This window comes from Elephas maximus, chromosome 11, assembly GCF_024166365.1.
Source record: "Elephas maximus indicus isolate mEleMax1 chromosome 11, mEleMax1 primary haplotype, whole genome shotgun sequence".
NCBI lineage: Eukaryota > Metazoa > Chordata > Mammalia > Proboscidea > Elephantidae > Elephas > Elephas maximus.
The window spans coordinates 102,857,590-102,864,469 of record NC_064829.1 but is presented as its reverse complement, the minus strand read 5'-3'; positions in this window follow the sequence as shown (position 1 = coordinate 102,864,469).

Here is a 6,880-nt window from a genome sequence, read left to right as displayed (position 1 = left end):
TCCAGGAAGAAGACAGAGTCTAGGTGGAGCTCCTGGAGCTGGTGCAGACTGAGCAACTGAGCGCTGAACTGGGAAAGTAGCTTGTCCACTTCCTCCGCCGCCCAGGGAATGAAGGAGATCATCATGATGTGAGAGACGCGCAGTCTGCTCACATTCACCATCTGGCTGAGGTGAGGAGCAAAGCTGGCCAGGGTGAGCAGGTCCCAGTGGCCATTCACTTCCACCTCTTGGACACAGTCCAGCTGCACCATTCTCAGGATCTTCTGGATGTGTCCGAGTGGCATATCAAGAAACTCCAGCTTCCTACAGCACAGCTGTGGCAGACCTTTTCCCTGCTTGACCCTCTTCATGAGGAAGGTGAGGAATTCATCGGGGGTGGCTTTCTGGAGACAAAAGTCTTCTAGGAGCACCTGCACAGGGGCCAAGAGCTCTTTCTCCTCCTTCCTTGAGTCGTCCACCTTTGGCCTCTTCGTCTTAGGCTGGGCAGCCTCCGGCTCCTCGAACGAGCGCACGGAGGACCAGTCCCAGGTTCTAGGCGCTACGTCCCAGAAGTTGGTATTAGCATTCAGCCGTAAATCCAGCACTTGCAGTTTCCATCTTCTGGGACGGATCTTGTGGGCAAGCAGGTCATCGAGCCCATCCAGCGCAGCTTTTAAGATGTCCTGCTGAGGCTGCTGAGCCTTCATCAGAGCCCCCAGGGCAAGGTGACTGAAGGGCCAGGCCCGCACCATTGCCTTCAGAGTCTCGCTGTGTCTCCCAGCAACAGCCTCCAGGAACAAGGGCAGGAAGAGTTGCGCGGGCAGTGACTCCAGAGAGGCAACGGCCAAGGCTTCGTTCTGCAGCAGGCTCTGGTTGGCAAGGTCCAAGAGCCTGGCTGGGCTTCGGCTGCTCATGCCGATCGATATCTGCTCCAAAAGCAATCCTGACCTGGGCTGGGCGGGAAGGGTCTTCTAAGGCCTCGGGGAGAGCCAAGGTGATGACTCCAGCACTCCGTGTTCTGGGTCCCTCCTTAGCTCCTCAGAAGCCTTTCGAAAGAAACCTGTCTGCTTTCAAGCCACGGTGGTAGGGTCTGGCAAGTCCAAAGTTCATGGGTCAGATGTCAGGCTGGAGGCTTCTCCTGATTCACGTAGCTGCAGGGGCTGAAGAACCCAAGATCTGCTGGCCAGACCGCTGCAACAGGCTCACGGGCCGCGAAGGAGCAGGAATCCGACGTCAGCAGGGAAGACCGCCGCTGGCTGCCTCAAGTCCCAAGAACCGCAGGGCAGCTGGTGACGAGCTGGATGCAGGATCCTGAGTGAAGGCAGCCTTGCACGAACAGCCCCCTATATAGTGGAGGCAGGCCACTCACACACACGCACACACACCCCCCTCCAACAAATCCCCCTCTCAACTGATTGGCTGCTCATGGCAGATCTCATCACCGAAGTCAGTACGTAATCTTCCATCTCATCATGGACATGATTGCGTTAGTATGGAACTGCCAAACAAGAAATGATCTACCGAACTACTCAGGATCACGGCACAGCTCAGTTCGCACACCACCTTACCCAACACCATTCCCCACCGGTCAAGCCTACATCGTCCTAGGATGGCCTCAGCGGCTCCCTCCTTTTCCTCTCACTCATTTTCTGAGTAGAAAAGACATTCCCCTTTGAACTTGTGGAAGTTTCACCATCATCTGGGTTATCCCGGGGAACGGTCGTGGGGTTGCTAGTCAGAAAACGAGTGAGAGTTTTCGCTAGGGGCCTTATTTCTTTTTTTCCCCACACGTATGTCACGAAAACGTCTCCCTGTTTCATGAATCTGTCAACTCTATCAAATCGATCGGCATTTGGGTCCACATTTTCTGGCACATGCAGCCCCCGATTTAGTTGAGGAAACACCCCAGCTAACCCTTTCAGGGTCAAATGTTTTGCCAGTCTATCTCCTCCCTCTTCTCTCATGAGGTCTTTCCTCTTTAACATTTCTTTCATCCTCAGAATCCATTAAGTCCTTATCATGGATCACATTTCCACCCCCCACCCCCACCTCTATGCCTCCACTTGGCTAGGCCAGGGTTCCCAGAATTGTGTGGTTGTCCTTTTTCTGATTGGATGTTATGATACTGTGTTTTGTAAATCCTACCCTCCAAGATGTTAATGAGGTGGGATTAGAGGCAGTTATTTGAATGAGGCAGGACTCAAATACTGCGTTAGCTTATATCCGGAGTCAATCTCTTTTGACCCAGAGTCCTTTCTCTGACAAACGCCTAGACCCAGGGGAAGATCGTTATGGAGGATCTTAATCCAAGAGCTGACCGAGAGAAAGAGAGAGAGAAAGAGAACTTTCCCCTGAAGATGGGGCCCTCAACTTGGACTTGTACCCTCCTAAACTGGGAGAGAATACATTTCTCCGAAAGCCATCCATAGTGGTTTCTCTTTCTTAGAAGCACTAGATAACCGAGAGAGTCCTGATTGGTCAGTTTCCCTTCTTCGTGATCTATCTGCCTTTCCACACCGGTGAAATCAGGTTCTAAATTCAGCGTCCTTGCCAGATGGACGACTTTTCCCCGATCTCTTCCACCATGTTATCCCCACCTGATGCTTGGAGCAAGTTGACTCAGCTCCCTCCAACTCATCACATGCGCACAACTTCTCTTGAAAGAACTATGCTACGGGGTCTCTATGAGTCCGGTACATCACACAAGGGAATAGCACGCAATGACAAAGCACAGTGAAGCATCCGCGACACTTCTCACAACATGGATGAATGTGGAAGGCATTCTGTTGAGTGCAATCAATCAATCCCAAAAGGACAGATAAATACACCCAGAACAACTCATGAAAAGGTTTACCAAGAGAAAGAAACAATCTTCTAGGGAGGGGAGGGGAGGCGCGGGAAGGGAAAAAAAACTAACTAGGCAAGAGATAAGTGTTGCCTTTTGTTTTTCGGAGAAGGGTAAGACAGCACACGGTGGAACCCCGCTGGCCCAGTGGTAAAGACCTCGGCAGCTAAGCAAAAGGCTGGCAGTTCAACTCCACCAGCGGCTCCTTGGAAGCCGTATGGGGCAGTTCTACCCTTTCCTATAGGGTTGCGATGAGTTGGAAACCACTCGAGAACAACGGGTTTGGTTGGGGGTTTGTCTGTTTCTTTGCTTGTTCGTTTGGTAGGCTGGACACACTACTGGGGAGAGCAGCACAGCTTGACCAAGGAAAGGTCACGGATGATTCCTAGATACACCCAAACTCCCTGAGGGAGCGAATGACTCGGCTGACAGCTGGGGACCGTGGTCTCGGAGAACATGTAGCTCGACGGGCAGAACAGAGTGTCGGGGGTTCACTTTGGTCCCCCTAGAATATGTGTATCACTTTGCCTAGGCCACGATTGCCAGGATGCTGTCCTCCATTTTGTGAATTGATGCAACTGGCCTATGTGTTGGAAATCCTAATCTCTGGCCCTGCCGAACGAGGCAGCATTGGGCCCTGTTGAGGAGGCTTAGGGTGGGATGTAAAACCCTTTCTGAGATCACATCCTGATCCCAATGGAAAGAGAGGTTCCCTGGGGAGGGCCTCCATCACCTTTTGTCTTCCAAGAGATGAAAGGAGAGACGAGCGAGCAGAGAGCCGGGGACGTCACAGCACCAAGAAAGCAGCGCCGGGAAGAGAGCGTGTGCTTTGGACCCGGGGTTCCTGCACGGACAAACTCCCAGGCCAAGGGAAGACTGATGACAAGGATCTTCCTCCAGAGCCAACAGAGGGAGAAAGCCTTCCCCGGAGCTGGTGCCCTGAATTTGGACTTCAAGGCTACTAGGCTAGAACAACCCCGAGTCGATGGCCCCCGGACACCCTTTCAACTCAGTATGGAAGTCACTCCCGAAGTCCACCCCTCAGCCAAAGATTCCACTGACCCTCAAACCAAAGGAGACCAAATGGGCACACCAGTCCAGGGGCACGAATGAGAAGGCAGGGGGTGACAGGAGAGCCGGTAACGGGATACCCGAGGTGGAGAAAGGGAGAGTGTTGCCGTACCGTGGGCTTGGCGATAAGTGTCACAACACAATATGTGTATGAATTGTTTCATGAGAAACATGTCTGCCCTGCAAGCCCTCGTCTAAAGCACAAGTGAAAATGACATCAGGCCACGCAATAGAGGAGAATCACATCATAGGTCCAGGCGCTGTCGCTGAACAATAAGACCGAATTGGGCCGCCCTAAGTCCTGCAGTATCAGTCTCAGCTCGGCCAGAGACCGTCGAAGATTGCCCAGGTCAACGGTGCCTTGGAGGCCCACATAGCACTCCAGAGGGACAGGAAAAAGTCCGAGTCTGAACCTGCTCAGCGGAACGGTGTGCCGCAGCAGGCTCTGCAGGGCCGCCACGGAGACTGGGTTTCCACGGAAGCTGAAGCTGGTGAGCTGGGAGCAGTGGCCCAGAGCAGGCAAGATGGACATGAGCTGGGAGTCCCTGATCCCGCACCCATCTAATGCCAGGCGGTGGAGGGTGGCTGAGGCTCTCTCTAGCACAACTTGGAGGAACTCGGGACTTAAGGCCATCATGTTGACCTCACTCAAATTCAGGTACCTTAGGTGGCTGGTGTTCAGGCAGGACGCCAGGTGGGTCAAGTCAGACTCCAAAAGCAAGCAATTAGTCAGCGAGAGGGTCACCAGAGGGCTCTTCAGGCACCTGAGCACCTGGTCTAGGCGGCCTTCCAGGAAGAAGACAGAGTCTAGGTGGAGCTCCTGGAGCTGGTGCAGACTGAGCAACTGAGCGCTGAACTGGGAAAGTAGCTTGTCCACTTCCTCTGCCGCCCAGGGAATGAAGGAGATCGTCATGATGTGAGAGACGCGCAGTCTGCTCACATTCACCATCTGGCTGAGGTGAGGAGCAAAGCTGGCCAGGGTGAGCAGGTCCCAGTGGCCATTCACTTCCACCTCTTGGACACAGTCCAGCTGCACCATTCTCAGGATCTTCTGGATGTGTCCGAGTGGCATATCAAGAAACTCCAGCTTCCTACAGCACAGCTGTGGCAGACCTTTTCCCTGCTTGACCCTCTTCATGAGGAAGGTGAGGAATTCATCGGGGGTGGCTTTCTGGAGACAAAAGTCTTCTAGGAGCACCTGCACAGGGGCCAAGAGCTCTTTCTCCTCCTTCCTTGAGTCGTCCACCTTTGGCCTCTTCGTCTTAGGCTGGGCAGCCTCCGGCTCCTCGAACGAGCGCACGGAGGACCAGTCCCAGGTTCTAGGCGCTACGTCCCAGAAGTTGGTATTAGCATTCAGCCGTAAATCCAGCACTTGCAGTTTCCATCTTCTGGGACGGATCTTGTGGGCAAGCAGGTCATCGAGCCCATCCAGCGCAGCTTTTAAGATGTCCTGCTGAGGCTGCTGAGCCTTCATCAGAGCCCCCAGGGCAAGGTGACTGAAGGGCCAGGCCCGCACCATTGCCTTCAGAGTCTCGCTGTGTCTCCCAGCAACAGCCTCCAGGAACAAGGGCAGGAAGAGTTGCGCGGGCAGTGACTCCAGAGAGGCAACGGCCAAGGCTTCGTTCTGCAGCAGGCTCTGGTTGGCAAGGTCCAAGAGCCTGGCTGGGCTTCGGCTGCTCATGCCGATCGATATCTGCTCCAAAAGCAATCCTGACCTGGGCTGGGCGGGAAGGGTCTTCTAAGGCCTCGGGGAGAGCCAAGGTGATGACTCCAGCACTCCGTGTTCTGGGTCCCTCCTTAGCTCCTCAGAAGCCTTTCGAAAGAAACCTGTCTGCTTTCAAGCCACGGTGGTAGGGTCTGGCAAGTCCAAAGTTCATGGGTCAGATGTCAGGCTGGAGGCTTCTCCTGATTCACGTAGCTGCAGGGGCTGAAGAACCCAAGATCTGCTGGCCAGACCGCTGCAACAGGCTCACGGGCCGCGAAGGAGCAGGAATCCGACGTCAGCAGGGAAGACCGCCGCTGGCTGCCTCAAGTCCCAAGAACCGCAGGGCAGCTGGTGACGAGCTGGATGCAGGATCCTGAGTGAAGGCAGCCTTGCACGAACAGCCCCCTATATAGTGGAGGCAGGCCACTCACACACACGCACACACACCCCCCTCCAACAAATCCCCCTCTCAACTGATTGGCTGCTCATGGCAGATCTCATCACCGAAGTCAGTACGTAATCTTCCATCTCATCATGGACATGATTGCGTTAGTATGGAACTGCCAAACAAGAAACGATCTACCGAACTACTCAGGATCACGGCACAGCTCAGTTCGCACACCACCTTACCCAACACCATTCCCCACCGGTCAAGCCTACATCGTCCTAGGATGGCCTCAGCGGCTCCCTCCTTTTCCTCTCACTCATTTTCTGAGTAGAAAAGACATTCCCCTTTGAACTTGTGGAAGTTTCACCATCATCTGGGTTATCCCGGGGAACGGTCGTGGGGTTGCTAGTCAGAAAACGAGTGAGAGTTTTCGCTAGGGGCCTTATTTCTTTTTTTCCCCACACGTATGTCACGAAAACGTCTCCCTGTTTCATGAATCTGTCAACTCTATCAAATCGATCGGCATTTGGGTCCACATTTTCTGGCACATGCAGCCCCCGATTTAGTTGAGGAAACACCCCAGCTAACCCTTTCAGGGTCAAATGTTTTGCCAGTCTATCTCCTCCCTCTTCTCTCATGAGGTCTTTCCTCTTTAACATTTCTTTCATCCTCAGAATCCATTAAGTCCTTATCATGGATCACATTTCCACCCCCCACCCCCACCTCTATGCCTCCACTTGGCTAGGCCAGGGTTCCCAGAATTGTGTGGTTGTCCTTTTTCTGATTGGATGTTATGATACTGTGTTTTGTAAATCCTACCCTCCAAGATGTTAATGAGGTGGGATTAGAGGCAGTTATTTGAATGAGGCAGGACTCAAATACTGCGTTAGCT